General features: G+C 41.2%; 1 long non-coding RNA gene across 3 annotated transcripts; it reads right to left on the reverse strand.

Annotated features, from left to right (window-relative positions):
• Positions 1-282: 282 nt before the first annotated feature.
• On the reverse strand, positions 283-22,830 carry LOC138986471 (uncharacterized). 3 transcript variants are annotated; one of them, XR_011463321.1, is made up of 5 exons: positions 21,856-22,830; positions 14,956-15,077; positions 14,091-14,147; positions 7,091-7,628; positions 283-6,213 (listed from the first exon to the last, which is right to left on the reverse strand). It is a non-coding gene; the product is annotated as an uncharacterized lncRNA (long non-coding RNA). The 3 variants fall into 3 exon arrangements; XR_011463320.1 differs by adding an exon at positions 8,728-8,912 and having other exon boundaries at positions 283-7,628; positions 21,856-22,829; XR_011463319.1 differs by having other exon boundaries at positions 283-7,628; positions 21,856-22,800.
• Between the last annotated feature and the right edge of the window lie 1,662 nt (positions 22,831-24,492).

The following is a 24,492-nucleotide window of genomic DNA, read 5'->3' on the forward strand; positions in this document are numbered from 1 at the left end:
AAGAGATTTTCAGAAAAACGTCTATTTCTGCTTTATTGACTATGCCAAAGCCTTTGACTGTGGTAATAAACTGTGGAAAATTCTGACAGAGATGGGAATACCAGACCACCTGACCTGCCTCTTGAGAAACCTGTATACAGGTCAGGAAGCAACAGTTAGAACTGGACATTGAACAACAGACTGGTTCCAAATAGGAAAAGGAGTACGTCAAGGCTCTATACTGTCACCCTGCTTATTTAACTTATTTGCAGAGTACATCATGAGAAACGCTGGGCTGGATGAAGCACAAACTGGAATCAAGATTGTCGGGAGGAATATCAATAATCTCAGATATGCAGATGATACCACCCTTATGGCAGAAAGTGAAGAGAAACTAAAAAGCCTCTTGATGAAAGTGAAAGAGGAGAGTGAAAAAGTTGGCTTAAACTCAACATTCAGAAAACTAAGATCATGGCATCTGGTCCCATCATTTCATGGCAAATGTGGAAACAGTGGAAACAGTGGCTGACTTTATTTTGGGGGGCTCCAAAATCACTGCAGATGGTGATTGCAGCCATGAAATTAAGACTGTTGCTCTTTGGAAGAAAAGTTATGACCAACCTAGATAGCATATTCAAAAGCAGAGACATTACTTTGCCAACAAAGGTCTGTCTAGTCAAGGCTATGGTTTTTCCAGTAGTCATGTATTGGTGTGAGAGTTGGACTATAAAGAAAGCTGAGTGCCAAAGAACTGATGCTTTAAAATTGTGGTGTTGAAGAAGACTCTTGACAGTCCCTTGGACTGCAAGGAGATCCAATCAGTCCATCCTAAAGGAGATCAGTCCTGGGTATTCACTGGAGGGACTGATGCTGAAGCTGAAACTCCAATATTTTGGCCACCTGATGTGGAGAGCTAATTCATTTGAAAAGACCCTGATGCTGGGAAAGATTGAGGGCAGGAGGAGAAGGGGACGACAAAGGATAAGATGGTTGGATGGCATCACCGACTCAATGGACATGGGTTTGGGTAGATTTCGGGAGTGGGTGATGGACAGGGAGGCCTGGCATGCTGCAGTTCATGGGGGTCGCAAAGAGTCGGACACGACTGAGCAACTGAACTGGAACTAGGTTGGTCATTGCTTTCCTTCCAAGGAGCAAGCATCTTTTAATTTCCTGGCTACAGATATCATCATCTGCAATGATTTTGGAGCCCAAAAAATAAAGTCTGTCACTGTTTCCATTGTTTCCCCATCTATTTGCCATGAAGTGATGGGATTAGATGCCATGATCTTAGTTTTCTGAATGTTGAGTTTTAAGCCAACTTTTTCACTCTCCTCTTTCACTTTCTTCAAGAGGCTCTTTAGTTCTTCTTACTTTCTGCCATGAGGGTGGTGTCATGTGCATATCTGAGGTTATTGATATTTCTCCTGGCAATCTTGATTCCAGCTTGTGCTTCATCCAGCCTGGCATTTTGCATAATGTACTCTCCATATGAGTTAAATAAGAAGGGTGACAATATTCAGCCTTGATGTACTCCTTTCTGGATTTGGAACCAGTCTTTTGTTCCATGTCCAGTTCTAACTGTTGCTTCTTGACCTGCATACAGATTTCTCAGGAGGCAGGTCAGGTGGTCTGGTATTCCCATCTCTTTAAGAAGATGGTACTCTTTCCACAGTTTGTTGTGATCCACATAGTCAAAGGCTTTGGCGCAGTCAATAAAGCAGAAGTAGATGTTTTTCTGGAACTCTCTCACTTTTTCGATGATCCAATGGATGTTGGCAATTTGATCTCTGGTTCCTCTGCCTTTTCTAAATCCAGTTTGAACTATTGGAAGTTCTCGGTTCATGTACTATTGAAGCCTGGCTTGGAGAATGTTGAGCATTACTTTGTTAGCATGTGAGATGAGTGCAATTATGCGGTAGTTTGAACATTCTTTGGCATTGCCTTTTTGGGGACTGGAATGAAAACTGACCTTTTCCAGTCCTGTGGCCACTGCTGAGTTTTCCAAATTTGCTGGCATATTGACTGCAGCACTTTAAAAGCATCATCTTTTAGGATTTTAAATAGCTCAACTGGAATTCCATCACCTCCACCAGCTTTGTTTGTAATGATGTTTCCTAAGGCCCACTTGACTTTGCACTCCAGGATGTCTGGCTCTAGGTGAGTGATCACACCATCATGGTTATCCGGGTCATGTTGATCTTTTTTGTATAGTTCTTCTGGGTATTCTTGCCACCTCTTCTTAATATCTTCTGCTTCTGTTAGGTCCATACCATTTCTGTCCTGTATCGTGCCCATCTTTGCATGAAATGTTCCCTTGGTATGTCTAATTTTCTTGAAGAGATCTCTAGTCTTTCCCATTCTATTGTTTTCCTCTTATTTCTTTGCACTGATCACTGAGGAAGGCTTTCTTATCTCTCTTTGCTATTCTTTGGAACTCTGCATTCAAATGGGTATATATTTCCTTTTCTCCTTTGCCTTTAGTGTTTCTTCCCTTCTTGGCTATCTGTAAGGCCTCCTCAGCAACCATTTTGCCTTTTTGCATTTCTTTTTCCTGGGGATGGTCTTGATCACTGCCCCCTGTACCATGTCATGAACCTCCATCCATGGTTTATCAGGCACTCTGTCTATCAGGTCTAATCCCTTGAATCTATTTCTGACTTCCACTGTATAATTTTAAGGGATTAGATTTAGGTCATACCTCAATGGTCTGGTGGTTTTGCCTACTTTCTTCAATTTAAATCTGAATTTGGCAATAAGGAGTTCATGATCTGAACCACAGTCAGCTCCCGTTCTTGTGTTTGCTGACTGTATAGAGCTTCTCCATCTTTTGCTGCAAAGAATATAATCAATCTGATTTTGGTGTTGACCATCTGGTGAGGTCCATGTGTAGAGTCTTCTCTTATGTTGTTGGAAGAAGGTGTTGCTATGACCAGTGTGTTCTCTTGGCAAAACTCTGTTAGCCTTTGCCCTGCTTCATTTTGTACTCCAAGGCCAAACTTTCCTGTTACTCCAGATATCTCTTGACTTCCTACTTTTGCATTCCAGTCCCCTATAATGAAAAGGACATCTTTTAGTTTTTTGTGAAGGTCTTGTAGGTCTTCATAGAACCGTTCAACTTCAGCTTCTTCAGCATTACTGGTTGGGGCATAGACTTGGATTACTGTGATACTGAATGGTTTGCCTTGGAAATGAACAGGGATCATTCTGTCATTTTTGAGACTGCATCCAAGTACTGCATTTCAGACTCTTTGGTTGTCTATGATGGCTATTCCATTTCTTCTAAGGGATTCTTGCCCACAGTAGTAGATATAATGGCATTCCAGTCCATTTTAGTTCACTGATTCCTAAAATGTCGATGTTCACTCTTGCCATCTCTTGTTTGGCCACTTCCAATGTACCTTGATTCATGGACCTGACATTCCAGGTTCCTCTGCAGTATTGCTCTTTACAGCATCGGAGCTTGCTTCTATCACCAGTCACATCCACAACTGGGCTTTGTTTTTGCTTTGGCTCTGTCTCTTCATTCTTTCTGGAGTTATTTCTTCACCGATCTCCACTAGCATATTGGGCACCTACCGACCTGGGGAGTTCATTTTTCAGTGTCCTTTCTTTTTGCCTTTTCATACTGTTCCTTAGACCATTAGGAAATCTTTTATTTGGATTGGGATAATCTGCCATTGAACAACAAACTTACTTTGTGTCTAGAGGAAATGTATGAACTGTATAATTGAGGGCAGCTACCACCTTGAGCACTGGAATCAGATTGCATGGATTAAATTCTAGTTCTGCCTAAATGTGTGACTTTGGATAAGTTAGTTGATCCTCCTGGATCTGAGTACCCTTATGGTGTGAAATGAGCATAATTTTAGTTTTGAGCATTAAACATACATAACATGCCTAGTAGGTGCTTGATGCATAGTGAGTGTTCAATAATTTTAGCATTAATTTGGCTCAAGACTGCCCAGTAAACAGAAATACATATTCAGGTTACCTGAAACAGAAAAGGGGGGAATTTTTTATAAAGTTATAGGATATTCATAACAGATTTCAAAAGTAGATAGTATAGTTTGGGTCTCAGAGGGTATTAGAATCTGGACGATAGAACATGATCAGGAAGGGAGATTTTTTTCCTCCATCTCTTTTTCCTCTGCAAATCAGCCAACTGATTTGCTTCCTCACTGACAGCCACCATCCTGAGATAACTTGGGTTCATACCTTTCTTGCAACCTTATGAGAAAGAGTCTTAACTAATGCAGCAGGAGGGAATGGGAAGAACAGAAAGAATGCTGGTTAGTTTAAGTGGAGAGAGACCATAGAAGGTAAAACTTTTGCTCTGAAGTAGCGGATCTTCTTTTAAACAAATAGGTAATAACTTTCCCACAGTCAGTTATCAGTTTTCTGTGTAGTTTTCCATGCTTTTGTGCATATTCAAGAATAGAAATAGTAGGGATTTCCTGGCGGTCTAGTGGTTAAGACTCCATGTTCCCAATGCAAGGGGCACAGTTGTTCTTTGATCAGGGAACTGAAATCCCACATGCTTCACAAAATGAAATAAAAATAAAACAAATTTTTTAAAGGATAGAAATAATACATAGAAAAATATATTTTATTCATTACCTTTTTCATATATCACAGCATACATACTACTTCGTTTTTAAGATCAAAAGATATATTTTGAATATCATTAAATATTAGTGCATAAAGAGGTTCCTTGCTTTTTTACAGCTGCATAGTATCACACTGATGATGTATTATAATTTATCTAACCAGTTTCCTGTTGTTGAACATTTAGTTTGTTTTTAAACTTTTGCTATCACAATGCAGCAATGACTAACTTTGTACATGTGTTATTTTTCATTGTGTGAGTATATTTGTATGATAAATTTATAGAAATAAGATTGTGAAGTCAAAAGTTATGTGCAATTTGATAGATACTGCCAAATTGCCTTCTAGAGGTCATTCCCTCTCCAACCATGTATCAGAGATCTTGAAGCCTTGATAGATTGGTTAGATCTTCAAGTTTGCTTTTATCCTGCATCTCTTCCCAGACATTAAAGAAAAGTTGTGTTGTTAGGTAAACTATCTCATTTAGTGCTTTCTAACTGGTAACAGTCAAAAGTTTCTACTTGAACTTTCAGTGTATTTTTACTTCCTATGGCAATTTTTTTCCCCCTTTTTTGTCATGCAGCTTGCAGGCTCTTAGTTCCCCAACCAGGAATTGAACCCAGGCCCTTGGCAGTGAAATCTCAGTCCTAACCACTGGATGGCCAGGGAATTCCCCCCATGGCAATTTTAAAACCAGAAGAATCATTAGTAGCCTCAATAGTAAAAACTTGGTTGTTGTTGTTTTTCAGTCGCCAAGTCGTGTCCGACTATTTGAGACCCCGTGGGCTGCAGTACGCCAGGAATCCCTGTCCTTCCCACCCCCGAGAGTTTGCTCAGGTTCATATGCATCGAGTCCGAGTGCTATCTAAATATCTCAATCCTCTGTCGCCCTCTTCTCCTTTTGCCCTCAGTCTTTCCCAACATCAGGTTCTTTTCTAATGAGTCAGCTCTTTGCATCAAGTAGCCAAAGGATTGGAGCTTCAGCTTCTCAAGAGTCTTCTCCAGCACCACAATCCTAAGGCATCAATTCTTCGGCACTCAGCTTTCTTTATAGTACAACTCTTACATTTATACATGACTACTGGAAAAACCATAACTTTGATTATATGTATCTTTGTTGGCAGAGTGATGTCTCTACTTTTTAATGTGCTGTCTACGTTTGTCATAGCTTTTCTTCCAAGGAGCAAGCGTCTTTTAATTTCATGGCTGCAGTTACCTTCCACAGTGATATTGGAACCCAAGAAAATAAAATCTGTCACTGCTTCCACTTTTTCCCCTTCTATTTTTTTCTTGAAGTGATGCGACCAGATGCTGTGATCTTAGTTTTTTGAAAATTGAATTTCAAGCCAGCTTTTCACTCTCTTCTTTCACTTCATCAAGAGGCTTTTTAGTTCCTCTTCACTTTCTACCATTAGAGTGGTATCATCTCATCTATTACATAGTTTAGCAAACAGCTCTTGAAGGTTTCTTCCAGATGGCTCCAAAGTGCCCTGCATGCTATTTCACTGGGGCAGGTGATGATGGGTCTTAGAGTGGAGACTTGGCTTTTGCCTGTTTTCCTGAGCTAACAGGATCTTATCCAACCAGCTATTGGCCCGTCTTTGAAGTATTTAAACTTCCTGTTTTCTATATATTTTTATAGGAACTGAAGACACAGTTGTGTACACAGTAAATACTGAAAATTTTGGCTGCAAATATATAAACAATTTCAAAAATTCTCTATAGATTACAAATTTCTGACCCTATTTTCTTTCCTGCGATGGGGCTGCAAAGAGTTGGACGTGACTGAGTCCACACACACTAAGTACCACATATGAAGATGCTAGAGGAATTCAATAGGTGGGCAGGTGGAGAGGTGGGGTTAAGAGATTCCTAGGTAGTTTTTCAATATTGCTCTGTATATTAGGAAAAACTTCAGTCCTCCTTTACTCTCACACTACTATCTTATTAACACTTTTGACACCAGATGTGGCGGGGGGAGGTTTACCCATACAAGTAATTCCATGACACAAGCTGGGTATCCTACAATTTAGCTCAAGGAGATAATATCTGGTGACAACATCAGACCCCACAGGTTAAGGGCTCAGTCCCACAAGACTGCCTGCCCTCCTACCCTTCAGATTCCAATTGCCAAGTCCAGGTTGCTACTTGTGCTTCTAATCAATCAGCTGTAAGTCAGAGGTTCCCATAATCCCCTCCTTGAGTTTAGGTAATTTGCTAGAATGGCTCACGGAACTCAAGAAAGTACTCTTTACTGCTTTTTATAAAAGGCAATGACAGGGGACTTCCCTGGTAGTCTAGTGGTGAAGAATCCACCATGCAGTGCAAGGGACTTGGGTTCAATCCCTGGTCGGTCAACTAAGATCCCAAGTGCCACAGAGCAGCTAAGTCTGCGTGGCACAAAAAGAGAAGTCCGAATGATGCAACAAAGAGCCTGTGTGCTGCCACAAGGACCCAGAACAGCCAAAATAAAATTTCTTTAAAAGAATATGATAAAGGATACTGATGAACCTCCAGATGGAAGAGATGCTCAGGAAAGGTGTGTGGGAAGCAGTGTGGAGCTCCCATATCCTCTGCAGGCCTGCCACTCTCCCTGGAAACTCTCCAAACCTTACTTATCTTATTGGGATTTCCATGGAGGCTTTATCACACAGGTCTAATCCATCCTTAACTCCACTTCCAGCACCTCTCCCTTGTACAGAGAATGGGGGTGGGGTTGAATTCTAAGTCTCTAATCACAATTTGGTCTTTCTGTGATCAGCTTTCATCCAGGAGCCCACCAAGAATCACCTCACTGGGAACAAAAGCACCCCTATTACCCAGGAAATTCCAAGCACTCTGTTAGGAACCAGGATCAAACACCAAATGTTAGCATAAAAGATGCTCCTAGAGCCTTTATGTTCTTGCCTGGAGAATCCCAGGGACGGGGGAGCCTGGTGGGCTGCTGTCTATGGGGTCACACAGAGTCGGACACGACTGAAGTGACTTAGCAGCAGCAGCAGCAGAGCCTTTATCACTTAGGTATTTACCAGGGTCAGGAGCTGTGTGGAAAAAACGTGGGCAGAGACCAATATATACATTTTTGATCATCTCACATGCTCATATAGACAATAGCCAAAAAGAGACAGAACTTACGTATTATATAATAAAAGTATTAGGATAAAGGTAACCATTAGAACAAAAATATAAACTCTTTTAAATATCAGAAGATATGTTTAAAAAGGAGGGAGGAAGCAAATGAAATAGATCATATGGTGAGAGACCTAAATATACAAAAAATATGTAACATAAAACCGTAAGGCAGGACTTCCCTGGTAGTACAGTGGATAAGAATCTGCCATGCCATGCAGGGGGCACTAGTTCGATCCCTGGTGGGGGAAGATTCCGCATGCCACACAGCAACTAAGCCTGTTTTTACCCCAGAACTGCTGAGCCCCCATGCCACAGCCACTGAAGCCCATGCTCTCAGAGCATATGCGCCACAACAAGGAGCGCCAGTGCAGGGAGAGGCCCTCGGATGCCAGTCAAAGAGTGGCCCCCACTCTCAGCTACTAGAGAAAGCCTGCACGCAGCAACACAGACTCAGTGCAACCAAAAATAAACAACTTTTTAAAAAAAGTAAGGCGGATCTAAGGCCAGACAAATTGACTACATCAGTAAATATATAAATAAGCTTACCTCACCTGTTAAAATGAGTTTCATATTGACTACCAAAGCAAATTCCAACACTATGCTGTATAAAAGAAATATATCTAAATTGAAGAGATTCAGGAAGCCTAAAAATAAATGACTAAAAATGTACCAGAATTTTTTCTGTAATTTAAGCAGGGGTTGCAGTTGTGATTATCCAAGAAAGTAGGATTCTGACTTAAAAGGTTTAAAAGAAATAAAGAAATTTTTACCACAATTAAAAAATCAGAATTATACTTAAAATGGGAGAAACAGAAACACATTAATAATAACAGGAACTTTAACAAATTTCTCAGATCTAGGGAGAGAAAATGACAAGAAATTAGTACAGATAAGATAACCTAAACAACACAATAAATAAGGCATATTTAAAATATATTAAACTCTAAAACTTGATAATAGAGAATATGGACCCCCACACACACCAACAAATGCATATCTTTGACTCACAAAAATCACAGAAACGTGTACATTCATCTTCTGGCATGGCATGTGTGTGCTCAGGCATGTCCGACTCTTTGTGACCCCAGATTGTAGCCCACCAGGCTCCTCTGTCCTTGGAATTTTCCAGGCAAGAAATGCTGGAGTGGGTTGCCATTTCCTTCTGACCCAGGGATCCAAGTCTCTTGAGTCTCCTACAATGGCAGATTCTTTATCACCTGTGCCATCTGGAAACATTTTTGGCCACAGAAAAAAATCTCAATAAAGTCCAATTTAAATTTCCAAGTGGGAAATTTAAAAACCTGCTGTTAACCACTTCTGGGTCAAAGGAGAAATGCAAAACAAATTGAAAATATTAATAATGAAAACAAGAACTATGGGAAATAGGTAAAGCAGCTGTCAGAGAAAGATTTATAATAAAAAATTAATTAAAGTTTAAAAGCAAAAATAAATGAATAAACATTATGACTCAAAAAATTAAGGGAAAAAGCAAAGCAAACCAAATAACAGCAAAAGGAAGAAATAAGTCAAAAGAAAGTCAGTGACTAATGGGTTTGAAAACAACAACAAAAGTAGAACTAACAAATAAATCCAAAAATGTTTCTTTGAAAAAACTAACAACTTCTTAGCAGAACTACTCAAAAAACAGGGAGGGGGGAATTTCACCACAAATACATAAAACTAGAAAGAAAGAGACATAGAAGAGGAACTTTTAAAATAGTCTATGTAAATATGTTTGAAAATCTACATTAAGTATATAATTTTGTGTAAAATCCCAATTTAATAGAATTGATTCATGTGGACACAAAGTAAAAACAGACGATTTAACATAAAAGAATTAGAGAAACTGATTAGAGTTACCCCACAAAAGAAAACAGACCCAGATAGTTTCACAGAAGATAATATCAAACCTAAAAAAATAAATCCTTAGCTTCAAAAGACCAACATTTTCAAATTCATTTTCCGAAGTGAGTGTAATATTGATTCCCAAACCTAAATTTTGGAATCATGACAAAGGCTAAACAAAAAACACTATAGATCAACTTCACTTGCTAATACTGATATAAAAATCTTAAATAAGATATTAGTAAACAGAAGCCAATAATACATTAAAAAATTTGTATCATAAACAAGTGGATAATACTCCATGTATGCAAAAATGGAGAGTCAGAGGAAATTCATTAATGTAGTTAATCATATTAATGGATCCAAGGTAAAAAAAAATGTATGCTCATCTCCACAGATGAATTGATAAAATGAGCCTATCACAGAGAAAGACATACACATTTCTGTTAATCATATGAAAAATGTTCAGTATTGCTCATAATTTTAAAAACATGGAAATTAAAAGTACATGGAGATAGCACATCTTACCCAGGAGACTGAATACATCCAAAACTTTGATAACATACTCTGTTGATGAGTCTGTGAGGAAGCAGGCATTCTCATATGCTGAGTACGGAAATGTAAAATGGTACAGCCTCCACAATGGAGACTTTGATAGTATCTAACTAGCACGATTATCAGGGCCTTTTGATTAAGCAATCCATTTTTAGAAACCCATCCCAAAGATACTCTAACAGAAGTATGAAAAGTGTACACTATTGTATACAACATTATTTGTAATAGCTACAGACTGGAAACAACCCAACTGTCTGTCAGTAATATGGTACCTCCACAAAAAGGAGTACTATACAGTACTTTTTACTGTAAAAAAGCAGTGAGGAAGATGCTGCTATGGAGTGATCGCCAAGAAATACTTTAAAGTGAATAAAGAAAGGTGGAGGACATGTGAATAGTGCGCTATTGTTTATATTTAAAAGGAGATATAAAAAAAGGCAGGGGAACCAGAGATCAAATTGCCAACATCTGTTGGATCATTGAAAAAGCAAGACAGTTTCAGGAAAACATCTACTTCTGCTTTATTTAATAAAAAGTATTTATTTAATAAAAATTATTTATTTAATAAATACTTTGGCTTTATTAACTACGCCAAAGCCTTTGACTGTGTGGATCACAACAAACTGTGGAAAATTCTTAAAGAGATGGGAATACCAGACCACCTGCTCTGCCGCCTGAGAAATCTGTATACAGGTCAAGAAGCAACAGTTAGAACTGGACATGGAACAACAGACTGGTTCCAAATCCGGAAAGGAGTACGTCAAGGCTGCATATTGTCACCCTGCTTTAACTTATATGCAGAGTACATCATAAGAAATGCTGGACTGGATGAAGGACAAGCTGGAATCAAGACTGCCAGAGAAATATCAATAACCTCAGATGTGCAGATGATACCACATTTAGGGCAGAAAGCGAAGAGGAACTAAAGAGCCTCTTGAAGAAAGTGAAAGAGGAGAGTGAAAAAGTTGGCTTAAAACTCAGCATTCAGAAAACTAAGATCATGGCATCTGGTCCCATCACTTCATGGCAAACAGATGTGGAAACAGTGGCTGACTTTATTTTTCTGGGCTCCAAAATCACCGCAGCCATGAAATTAAAAGACGCTTGCTCCTTGGAAAAGTTATGATCAACCTAGACAGCATATTAAAAAGCGAGACATTACTTTGCCAACAAAGTTCCGTCTAGTCAAAGCTATGGTTTTTCCAGTCATCATGTATGGATGTGAGAGTTGGACTATAAAGAAAGCTTAGTGCCCAAGAATTGATGCTTTTGAACCGTGGTGTTGAAGGAGACTCTTGAGAGTCCCTTGGACAGCAAGGAGATCCAGCCAGTCCATCCTAAAGGAAATCAGTCCTGAATATTCATTGGAAGGACTGATGCTGAAGCTGAAACTCCAATACTTTGGCCACCTGATGGGAAGAACTGACTCATTAGGAAAGACTCTGATGCTGGGAAAGATTGAGGGCAGGAGGAAAAGGGGACGACAGAGGATGAGATGGTTAGATGGCATCACTTACTTGGTGGACATGAGTCTGAGTAATCTCCAGGAGTTGGTGATGAACAGGGAAGCCTGGCGTGCTACAGTCATGGGGTCGCAAAGGGTGGGACATGACTGAGCTACCTGACTGAACTGAACTGATAAACACGTGTGTTTCTAATAGAAAAAATAACGTAGGAAAAATAAGTGGTATGATTAGTGATTACCTTTAGAGAGAGGAGAAATAATGCAGAAAAGACAGAAGATAAACTTGTTTGAATATACTTTGTTTTGTACAGTTGATTTTAGAACCATGTAAATATTTTGTGCGTGTGCTTAGTCACTCAGTCGTGTCCGACTCTGCGACCCTGTGGACAGTAGCCCACTAGACTTCTCTGTCTGTGGAATTCTCCAGGCAAGAGTATTGGAGTGGGTAGCCTTTCCCTTCACCATAGGATCTTCCTAACCCAGGAATCAAACCCAGGTCTCCCACATTGCAGGCAGATTCTTTTCCAACTGAGCCACCAGGGAAGGCCCCCAAATATTACACATGAAAAATACGTAAATATTGTACATAATTATAAAATTAAAGAAAAGTAAAAGAAAGTGAAGTCGCTCAGTCATGTCTGACTCTTTGCAAGCTCATGGACTGTAGCCTACCAGGCTTCTCTGTCCATGGGATTTTCTAGGCAAGAATACTGGAGTGGGCTGCCATTTCCTTCTCCAAGGGATCTTCCTGACCCAGGGATAGAACCCAGGTCTCCTGCATTGTAGGCAGAGGCTTTTACCATCTGAGCCACCAGGGAAGTAAATTATGTAAATATTTAAGTAATTATGTAAATATTTTACATAATTATAAAATTAAGTTAAAAACAAAAAGTAATTCCTACATAAAATGAATTATCATTGTGAAAATAATGTGGAAATAACAGCTTTTTTTTTTTTTAAAAGAAGAGACAGTTGGCTAAATGCAACAGCTATATAAATGAATTATGGCACCCCACTCCAGTACTCTTGCCTGGAAAATCCCATGGATGGAGGAGCCTGGTGGGCTGCAGTCCATGAGGTCGATAGGAGTCGGACACGACTGAGCGACTTCACTTTCACTTCTCACTTTCATGCATTGGAGAGGGAAATGGCAACCCACTCCAGTGTTCTTGCCTGGAGAATCCCAGGGACGGGGGAGCCTGGTGGGCTGCCGTCTCTGGGGTCACACAGAGTCAGACACGACTGAAGCGACTTAGCAGCAGCAGCAGCAGCTACATGTTCTATATTTTATCTACTTCCATTAAACATCACAAATTCCATATCGTTTTCTTTCTTAAGATGAAGTCTCCCTCTAGTGGAGATTAGTTTTCCAACTAGTCCGCCTACACTACAAAGGAAGAAATATTTTGCCCATTGTCTCCAAATCCTTAAATTACGTCAGTATTAAAGTCCAGAGTCAGGGACAAAGTCAACTTTTAAAAGGAAGCTGGTGATTCATGTCAATGTACGGCAAAAATCACTACAATATTGTCAAGTAATTAGCCTCCAATTAAAATAAATTAATTAATTTTAAAAGATAAATAAAAGGAAGCCGGAATGGGGTTGGGCGTGGAGCGGGGAGGAGAGACAGGAGAGACTCTAAGAGCCAAGAAAATCTAGTTGTTCAGTCCAGAACAGGAAAGGAACTTCAACTTCTTGTTGGAGGATTGCCACCACCTCTACCCAGAAAGACGTGATTAATGTGTCGGGGTCGCTGTGTACTCAGGGAAATAGCTCCCCCCGTGGAGTTGCTTTAGGGGAAAATCTTGGTGAGAAATAGTGATGAGTAGATCAAGAGTGATTCTCCTGAGCCAGATAAGGTGTGATGCGGTGAACTCCAGGCAGCTCTCCCAGAGACCCGCTGGCCCTTGGGGTCAGATGTGTGAAAGCTCCGCCTCCTCAGAGGCTGGTCATGGGGAAAGGCCCTGGCACGGTCCGGTCCTGGCAGGGGAGGAGAATCAGAGACTAGCCCACACTGACAGGGGTCTGTGGGGATACGGGGGGGAGGGTCCTTGTGTTCTGGGCTGTCCAGGGTCTCATCTGACCTCACAGAGTGGGAACTACTCAGAGGAAAACGCCTTTAGAGTAGAAACTCTCCTAACATCTGCTCCAGTTGCTAAAAGTGTGTGCCATCCTTCCCCTCTCTCTGGCTCATGGTGGCTTGTAGAGAACGTTCAGTGCTTGCCACCTCAGCATGTATCTCCAATCTCCTTTACAGTTTTAAATAAGAATACAAAAAGAAGTGAACAGATAGTTTAGTTTCCTAAATTCATTTTCTGGTCCTATAAAACCTAACTCCTTGCAGGAGAAGGATAAATTAGGAGTTTGGGATTAACGTGTACACACTACTCTCTCTCTCTCTCTCTCTCTCTATATATATATATATATACACATACATACACACACACACACACATATATATACACACACACATATGTATATAAACAGATAATCAACAAGGACTTACTGTATAGCACAGAAAACTGTACTCAGTATTCTGTAACAACATATATGGGAGAAGAATCTGAAAAAGAAGGGATATATGTATAACTGAATCACTCAGCTGTTTGTCTAAAACTGACACAACATTATAAATCAACTATACTCCAATATAAAATAAAAATATTTTTTAAAAATCCACCTCTAGGTATATACCTAAGAGAAATTAAAACATAGGTCCACATAATTTAGACATGAGTATTCAAAGCAGCAATACTCATAATAGCTAAAAAACAGGAACAACTCTAATGTCCAAAAACTGATGAGTAGATAAAATGCAGTATAATCAACAGAATGGAATATTATTGAATAATAAAAAGAAGTGAATTCCTGCTATTATTTCTCTCCTCTGGTAAGCAAAGAAGTGAATTATCTATACACACTACAACATGGATGAACCTTGAGCTAAGTGAAAGAGGCCAGTCACAAAGAACCACATATTATATGATTTCATTTACGTGAAATTTCCAGAACAGGCATCTCTGTATGGACAGAAAGTAGATTAACGGTTGCACAGGGCTGAGGAGGGAACTGGGGACGATGGCAAATTGGTACAAGATTTCTTTCGGGGACTATGAAAAAATTTTCTAAGATTTTGTGATACCAGTTATACAAATCTGAATATGTGAAAAGTCATGACGTTAAAGGAATGAATTAAATAACATTAAATGAATGAATTGTATGGTCTATGAATTATATCTCAATAAAGCTGTTACCAATAAATACATGAGTTGATAATCCCCTTTCCCCAAATCTAACTCCTTAATTTAGCTCTGGGGGCCTGCTGTGTTACAGATCTAGCCAGGAATACTGTCCAGGAAATAACTACTCACTTGAATGATTATTTTAGTCCGTTGTCACTCCTGTCTTTGTTCTGCCTTCACTTCCTCCTTTGAAAAGGTGAACTGAAATCCTAGAGGGAAAACACTGACCCGACTATGTATGGTGACCCTTCCTGTGTGCAAAATATAAGAAGCATGTTATAAAGGGCCAAAGTTCTTGATATAACAAAAAGTAATGTGAAGTTTATACAATGAAATATTACTAGCCCTAAAAAAGCATGAAATTCTGACATATGCTATAACATTGAATGAACCTTGAAGACATTATGCTAAATGAAATAAGCCTGTCACAAAAAGAAAAATACTGAAAATACTGATTCCATTTATATGAGGTCGTTAATGATCAAACATCACAGAAGCAGAAAGTAGAATTGTACAGATGGGGGCTGGGGGGGCACAGGTAATGGGGATGGGGAGATATTGTTTAATAGGTACAGAGTTTCAGTTTTGCAAGATGAAAAGGATTCTGGAAATGGATAAGGGTGATGGTCACACAACAATATGAACTGTACCTTTTTAAGGTTTCATCTAAGATGATAAATTTTATATGTATTTTACAATAAGAAAAATTTTTTAAAGTAATGTGTAAAGTGAACTCTACTCAAGACTGCCAAAAAATAATGAGACTAGGTACTAATGAATGATGCTAGGATTAGATCTCAGGTCTAATTTTAAGTACCAGGAGGAACACACCTCTCCAGAGTTCTGTGTCCCTCCTTTTCACATGCATGAATCACTCAAATGTCCTCTTCTCCAAGAACATACTGCCTCAGACCACTCCCAAATTTTATCCTCTCCTTCTTCTTTTGTCAGAAATAAGGCCAAGTCACTGATTGCCTAAAAAGTCTAGATCAAAGTTTTCACTCTCACAATCATCAAAATTTTTGAGCTATTAAAGCCAAAGTTTTTAAACTTAAGTTTTGCAAGCCCCATGTAAAGTGAGAATAATATTAGTACATTTTGTATATAAGAAAATTGAAACATAGGAAGCTTAAACAGTATGTCCAAGATATACAGCCAGTTAAGTTGAAGAATGCCAGCAAATTTGGAAAACTCAGCCACAGGACTGGAAAAGGTCAGTTTTCATTCCAATCCCAAAGAAAGGCAATGCCAAAGAATGCTCAATGCTATGCTATGCTAAGTCACTTCAGTCATGTCCGACTCTGTGTGACCCCATAGACGGCAGCCACCAGGCTCCCCTGTCCCTGGGATTCTCCAGGCAAGAACACTGGAGTGGGTTGCCATTTCCTTCTCCAATGCATGAAAGTGAAAAGTGAAAGTGAAGTCTCTCAGTCGTGTCCGACTCTTCGCGACCCCATGGACTGCAGCCTACCAGGCTCCTCCATCCATGGGATTTTCCAGGAAAAAGTACTGGAGTGGGGTGCCATTGCCTTCTCTTGCTCAAACTACTGCACAATTGCACTCATCTCACACGCTAGTAAAGTAATGCTCAAAATTCTCTAAGCCAGGCTTCAGTGAACTGTCAACTTCCAGATGTTCAAGCTGGTTTTAGAAAAGGCAGAGGAACCAGAGATCAAATTGCCAACAAGCACTGGATCATGGAAAAAGCAAGAGAGTTCCAGAAAATCATCTATTTCTGCTTTATTGACTATGCCAAAGCCTTTGACTGTGTGGATCACAATAAACTGTGGGAAAGAGATGGGAATACCAGACCACCTGACCTGCCTCTTGAGAAACCTGTATGCAGGTCAGGAAGCAATAGTTAGAACTGGACATGGAACAACAGACTGGTTCCAAATAGGAAAAGGAGTACGTCAAGGCTGCATATTGTCACCCTGCTTATTTAACGTATATTCAGAGTACATCATGAGAAAAGCTGGGCTGGAAGAAGCACAAGCTGGAATCAAGATTGCTGGGAGAAATATCAATAACCTCAGATATGCAGATGATACCACCCTTATGGCAGAAAGTGAAGAGGAACTAAAAAGCCTCTTGATGAAAGTGAAAGAGGAGAGTGAAAAAGTTGGCTTAAAGCTCAACAAAGATCATGGCATCTGGTCCCATCACTTCATGGGAAATAGATGGGGAAACAGTGGAAACAGTGTCAGACTTTATTTTTTTGGGCTCCAAAATCACTGCAGATGGTGACTGCAGCCATGAAATTAAAAGACGCTTACTCCTTGGAAGGAGAGTTATGACCAACCTAGATAGCATATTCAAAAGCAGAGACATTACTTTGCCAACAAAGGTCTGTCTAGTCAAGGCTATGGTTTTTCCAGTGGTCATGTATGGATGTGAGAGTTGGACTGTGAAGAAAGCTGAGCACCGAAGAATTGATGCTTTTGAACTGTGGTGTTGGAGAGGACTCTTGAGAGTCCCTTGGACTGCAAGGAGATCCAACCAGTCCATCCTAAAGGAGATCAGTCCTGGGTGTTCATTGGAAGGACTGATACTGAGGCTGAAACTCCAGTACTTTGGCCACCTCATGCGAAGAGTTGACTCATTGGAAAAGACCCTGATGCTGGGAGGGATTGGGGGCAGGAGGAGAAGAGGACGACAGAGGATGAGATGGTTGGATGGCATCACCGACTCAATGCACATGAGTTTGGGTGAACTCCGGGAGTTGGTGATGGACAGGGAGGCCTGGCGTGCTGTGATTCATGGGGTCACAAAAAGTCAGACTGAACTGAACTAAACTGAACTAAACTGAAGTTGAAGAATCAGTTTTCCAACTCGCAAACTGACCTGTTTCTAAAAGTCCAGATCCTAAAATTGATAGCTTACAGTGAACGGTGTCGGATTCCTGATCTCTGTAGAAGATTTACCTTTGGTACCAGGGACCAGGCTTGATCACTCAAGAGCTTTTATGTAGCAGAGTTTTATTAAAGTAGGAAAGGGGACAGAGAACGCTTCTGACACAGACATCAGAAGGGGGACGGAGAGTGCCCTCCTCACTAGTCTAAGCAAGAGAGTCATATACTTTTTTAATTACTTATTAAAATAAATCAAAAGAATGTCTCAAGTTGGTAAAGATCTACTAGACCCACTCCCACAATTTACATTTTAAGATAACAGGATTAGCCAGAAGGTTTTCAGGAAGGAGAAACTGTCCTTAAACAGGATACATTGTTGTTCTATAATCCTTAGTATAGAGTTTAAACTGAGTTGTTTGTCGTGTAATCATCAGTTCTGGGCTTAAAGAAAAAATGTTTTATGTGACTAAGACTAAGGAATGTAGAGAGAAAAAAAAAAAAGTTTGTCCTTTTCTCCTCCTTGAGAGCCCCAGACTCCTCTCTCCTCCTCGGGGACCCTGGACTTCTTATCAACCTGCCTAGGAACTGACTCTCAAAATCTGAAATCTCAAGCCCTCATTTAACTGGTTTGATCTCCAAGGGACTCTCAAGAGTCTTCTCCAGCACCACAGTTCAAAAGCATAAGTTCTTCAGTGTTCAGTCTTCTTTATGGTCCAGCTCTCACTACTACATGACCCCTGGAAAAACCATAGCTTCGAGGAGACAGATCTTTGTTGACAGTGATGTCTCTGCTTTTTAATACACTGTCTGTGTTTGTCATAGCTTTCCTTCCAAGGAGTAAGCGTCTTTTAATTTCATGGCTACAGTCACCATCTGCAGTGATTTTGGAGCCCAAGAAAGTGACTGTTTCCATTTTTTCTCCATCTATTTGCCATGAAGTGATGGGACCAGATGCTATGATCTTAGGTTTTTAAATGTTGAGTTTTAAGCCAGGTTTTCACTCTCCTCTTTCACCTTCATTAAGAGGCTCTTTAGTTCCTCTTGGTTTTTCTGCCATTAGGGTATCATCTCCATTTCTGAGGTTATTCTCCTGGCAATCCTGATTCCAGCTTGTGAGAATCCAGCCCGGCATTTCGCATGATGTATTCTGCATATGTTATAAAAAACAGAGTGGCAATATACAGCTTTGACATAATCCTTTCCCAGTTTGGAACCAGTCCATTTTCCATGTCGGGTTCTAATTGTTGCATCTTGACCTGCATACAGCTTTCTCAGGAGGCAGGTCAGGTGGTCTAGTATTCCCATCTCTTTAAGAATTTTCCTTAGTTTGTTGTGAGCCACACATTCAAAGGCTTTAGTGGAGTCAATGAAGCAGAAATAGATGTTTTTCAGGAATTCTCTTGCTCTTTCTATGAGCCAGCGGGTGTTGGCAATTTGATCTCTTGTTCCTCTGCCTTTTCTACATCTAGCTTGTACATGTGTAGTGGCTCACAATTTACTCATTACATTCAGAGAGGGCACAAGGAGAAGTGGGCAACAGAGGATGAGATGGTTGGCTGGTATCACTGATTCAATGGACATGAGTCTGAGCAAACTCCCAGAGATAGTGAAGGACAGGGAAGCCTGTCATGCTGCAGTTCACAGGGTTGAAGAGTCATACATGACTTGGTGACTGAACAACAACAATGCACAGGAAAACATGTAGCCTCTGTTATAATTGACCTAACCTGTTCTTAAACCTGTAGCCTACAAGATGTGGAGAAATGGGGAAACTTTAACTATCCAGTTAAAAATCTCTGCATTTGTTCTTGTTTAAGTAGTAGCAGTGACTGTGTTTCTAAAGATGACAGCAATATCTCTCACCCCATAAACTCTTTTGAAATGTGACCTGGAAAACTACCCTTCAAAGGGTAGAGTCTATTTTCCTGCTCTTTAAATCCAAGTTGGCCCCGTGACCTGTTTTGACCAACAGAATGGAATGGAGGTACTGATACATAACTTTCAGGGGAGAGCTTTAACAGATCTGTAGCTTCTGCTTGCCTTGGTTGAAGCATTCCCTCTTGCTACTCCATGCCATGCAAGAAGACCAGTTAGTCTGCCAGAGATAAAGGTCACGTGGAGAAAGGCTTACGGCTAAACTGATCATTCTGGCTCCAGCCGAATTCACATCTGAACCATGAGAAATAATAAATTGTTATTTTAAGGCACTAAATTTTAAGGTGATTATGCAGAAATAGATAATTTTTTCAGATGATTCCAGTCCCCAGTCATCAAGTCACCTCTGGCCTCTAAGTCTTCTCAGCTGAAATTCAGAAGCAGAGATAAACTGCTTCTCCCCTCATTCTCTTTCCAAATTCCTGACTCTGGAATAGTTTGTTACACAGCAATAGACAACCAGAACACTCTCTTATCCCCTCCAGGTGGCATCTAGGGGAAGCTGGAGCTACCATGGCCTAGAGGTAGCAGAAAAAGGAGGCAACCTCAGGTCCCTGTGGCTGGCATCTGGGACCTTACTGCTCTCAGATGTGTTGGGGTGGCCTTGTCCCTAGGTACTATGTGCTAAGTTGCAGCTGATTCTGTTGGGTCTTTAGCCAACCTGATAGTAATTGCTCAGGTCCATGGACCCACCCCATTCATTTGCCTTTAGCTGCAAAATCTCTGCCTTGTCCCATTCCTGGACTTCTACGAAAGATATTTGTTCTTGTCCAGGTGTCTTTCCTTGGAAGGAGATGGGAATTGAATCTATTCAGAAACCATTCCTCTCTCCATCCACCCTGCCCCCAACAACTCCCAGTGTGACTGATTCAACCAGATGGCGGGTCAAGTTCTCACTTCCTACTCTTAGGGGTTTGGGGGTTTGTTTTATTTTTAAATCCATTCCTCCGAAATGGGAAGCTCAGATGCCCTTCCAGCACTAGCCCCACCTCAGGGTTTCATTAGAGTATCTGGGAGTGTTCTACAAGGGTTACAGCCAGAGCAGCAGTGTGTAAGGCAGCAAGAAGCACTGCTGACACCCCAACCTCAGTCTCCCCTCTGCCTCAGTCTGTCGTCAGAAGCCAGGCAATCCACCTCTTCCATGGTAGGGCTGGCACTCACATTCCCTTGTTTAACTGGAACCTCACAGTCGCCCCCTCCAAGAACTCCAAGACAAGACGCTCTGATTTAAAAAGGGATTTGTGGACAATCGGTATAAATGACCTGGGTCTGGGTCTAGCTCCATAACTAGAATGGAAACTCAGGCACGTCGCTTTACAACTTATTTCCTCACCTGTAACGTTTTGACATGTGACCTGGAAAACTACCCATATGATTATCTCATAAGATCGTTAAAATGGTTAAACGACCTTGTAAGTTACTGGGATAGCAAAATGACTGCAGCCTGTAAACAACACCGCAGATGCCTCTGAGAAACTGCTCCGACGAAGCAAGGAGGAATGTCAGTATATACGTGATTTTGGTGAAAGGGGAATATATACAATTGATTGCATATTTTTTTCCAGGTTTCTGCTAGTCTCATGAAGCTTTCTGCTAATCATGAAAACAGTCATCACCCTGAAGGATTTCAGTGATTTTCTAGATATGAGGAGATTCAAGAACTGGGTTCATGAGACTTTCCTGGTGGTACATTGGATAAGAATCCGCCTGCCAATGAAGGGAACCTGGGCTCAATCCCTTGTCCGGGAGGATTTCATGCCAAAGAGCGACTAAGCCACCACAACTACTGAACCCACACGCCGCAGCTACTGAAGCCGGTGCTCCTCAGTGAAGAGTAGCAGTAGCCCTTGCCCTCCACAGCTAGAGAAACCCCATGTGCAGCAACAAAGACCTAGCACAGCCAAAAGTAAATAAATAAATTACAAAAAAGAATTGGGTTCGTAAAGGCGGCTCCTGCAAATATCTATTTAAAGAACTGTCCTGCCAGTTTCCTTTCTCCACCCACCACCCCACCCCACCCCAGCACAGAGGGCCTCATTCCTGCCCTCAACATCAGAGGGTGTTGATGGTCAGCAGCTGCAACAGCACAGGATTTAGTCCTTCTAGAGGTAGATGGCAAGTGCCCATGGCAAATGTCAACCTGCAGTCAACACTAGAATTAGGGTAGAGCTGGAGGAGCTGAGTAAACTGGACCCGGCTGGAACACGCACACGAGTGAGAAGCGTTCGACCCATGGGCTTACCACTCGCCTGGGAGCAAGGACAAGGCCGAGTCATTTCCAGCTCCTGGGGCCTAGCTGGGGACACCAGCAGGAGGCTGCCTGCGCTGTACTCCATGTCCCTCCCACCGATGTGTGGCGTGGCTGGTATCGTGTCATGCTGATCCCGATGCCGGGAAACCGTCGCTCCTTCCCAGCCTTCCAGTCCTGACTCAGGCCTGACTCGCCGGAAGGCCCGACCGCGGCAGGCCTGGGCAGGAGCGGGGCGGGGCCCTCCGCGGGCTGAGTCGAGCCGGCGGGAGTGCGGGCGGGGCCCCGCGCGGGCTGCGGCTACCGGACCTCTCAGGCTTCCGGGAAACCTAGGCCGCTTTTTGCCCAAGTCTCAGGCTTCTGGTCCTGGGTTAGGGTTCTAGGGTTGAACAGTTAAAGCGACGAAAGTGGCTTTTGTGCACGGTCCCTGCCTCGGAGTCGGCCCTCCTCCTCCTCGGCGCGCCTGGCCCAGGGGCCCAGGTTTCGGGTCTGTCCCGGCATCCCGGGGCGTCTTGGTTGGCTCGCGCGCTGCCCAGCTGCTGGTCCTCGGAGCCTTCGGGAAAAAACGAGGAAGGAGGGGTTAGGTGGAGCTTGGACGCCCCCAGGAGTACGAAGGCGAAATCACGCTACCAATTAATTTTTGGAGAAATTCTCGTTTTTGTAATTTTGTTAATGTGTCCATATCTTCTTTGTCTGTGTAATAAAAGTTTATAACTTCGCCTTTACATAACTAGACTACTCTCTTCTCATGATATTGTGTGTCTTTTTCTTTTTAGCATGCTTGAATTCGGCTACCCATTCCACAAAATAGCCACTGACATTTTCACTTAAAGTTAGGTCGCATACACTTCTTTCTATTTAGTCTTAATGGGATTTTTAAATTTTAAAAACATTTGATAATTATTGACTAGGTAATGTATCAGTTCAGTTCAGTCGCTCAGTCGTGTCCGACTCTTTGTGACCCCATGAATCGCAGCACGCCAGGCCTCCCTGTCCATCACCAACTCTCGGAGTTCACCCAAACTCATGTGCATCGAGTCGGTGATGGTAATGTATAAAAGTAATAAAAATAAATTCATACCCTAAGAAAGTTGATAACTGAGACCAAAGGGGTGATGGCCTAGAGGAGAGGAATAGGTGAGGGAGGTTAAGTGGTACAAACTTCCAATTACAAAGTAAATGAATTAGGAGTGTAAATATACAGTATGGTGCTTGTGCTTGCTCAGTGTGCAGAATATAGTAAATGACAATGTAGTATCTTAGTATAGTGACAGATGGTAATCACTTTGAAGTGTATAGAAATACTGAATATGTTGTGCATCAGGAACTAACATAGTATTGTATATCAAATATACCTCAAAAACAAGCAAACTAATAGAAAAAAAGATCAGGGACTTCCCTGGTGGGTCAATGGTTAAGACTCCACCCTTCCAATACAGGGCCCACAGGTTCCATCCCTGATTGGGAAACTAAGATCCCACGTGCCATACCTCCTGGCGTAAAAAAAAAAAACTATAAATAACATTTTTCAAAAAGTAACTTAAAGAGAAAGCAAAATACTAGATTTGCAGTCTAGGGAGAGGCAGAATTGGATGAAGATGGTCAAAGGGCACAAACTTCCAGTTATAAGTTAAATAAGTACTAGGGACATAATGTGCAATATGATAAATATAATTAATACACATGGACATCACCAGATGGTCAATACTGAAATCAGATTGATTATATTCTTTGCAGTTGAAGATTGAGAAACTCTATACAGTCAGCAAAAACAAGACTGGGAAATGACTATGGCTCAGATCATGAACTCCTTATTGCAAAATTCAGACTTAAATTGAAGAAAGTAGGGAAAACCACTAGGCCATTCAGGTATGACCTAAATCAAATCCCTTAAAATTATACAGTGGAAGTGACAGATAGATTCAAGGGATTAGATCTGATAGACAGAGTGCCTGAAGAACTATGGATGGAGGTTCGTGACATTGTACAGGAAGCGGTGATCAAAACCATCCCCAAGAAAAAGAAATGCAAAAAGGCAAAATGGTTGTCTGAGGAGGCCTTACAAATAGAGAGAAAAGAAGAGAAGCAAAAGGCAAAGGAGAAAAGGAAAGATACACCTATCTGAATGCAGAGTTCCAAAGAATAGCAAGAAGAGATAAGAAAGCCTTCCTCAGTGATCAATGCAAAGAAATAGAGGAAAACAATAGAATGGGAAAGACTAGAGATCTCTTCAAGAAAATTAGACATACCAAGGGAACATTTCATGCAAAGATGGGCACGATAAAAGACAGAAACAGTATAGACCTAACTGAAGCAGAAGATATTAAAAAGAGGTGGCAAGAGTACACAGAAGAACTATACAAAAAAGATCAGCATGACTCAGATAACCACGATGGTGTGATCACTCACCTAGAGCCAGACATCCTGGAGTGCAAAGTCAAGCAGGCCTTAGGAAGCATCACTAGGAACAAAGGTAGTGGAGGGGATGGAATTCCAGTTGAGCTATTTAAAATCCTAAAAGATGATGCTTTGAAAGTGCTGTACTCAATATGCCAGCAAATTTGGAAAACTCAGCAGTGGCCACAGGACTGGAAAAGATCAGTTTTCCTTCCAATCCCAAAGAAGGGCAAT

Source organism: Bos mutus, chromosome 3 (assembly GCF_027580195.1).
Source record: "Bos mutus isolate GX-2022 chromosome 3, NWIPB_WYAK_1.1, whole genome shotgun sequence".
NCBI lineage: Eukaryota > Metazoa > Chordata > Mammalia > Artiodactyla > Bovidae > Bos > Bos mutus.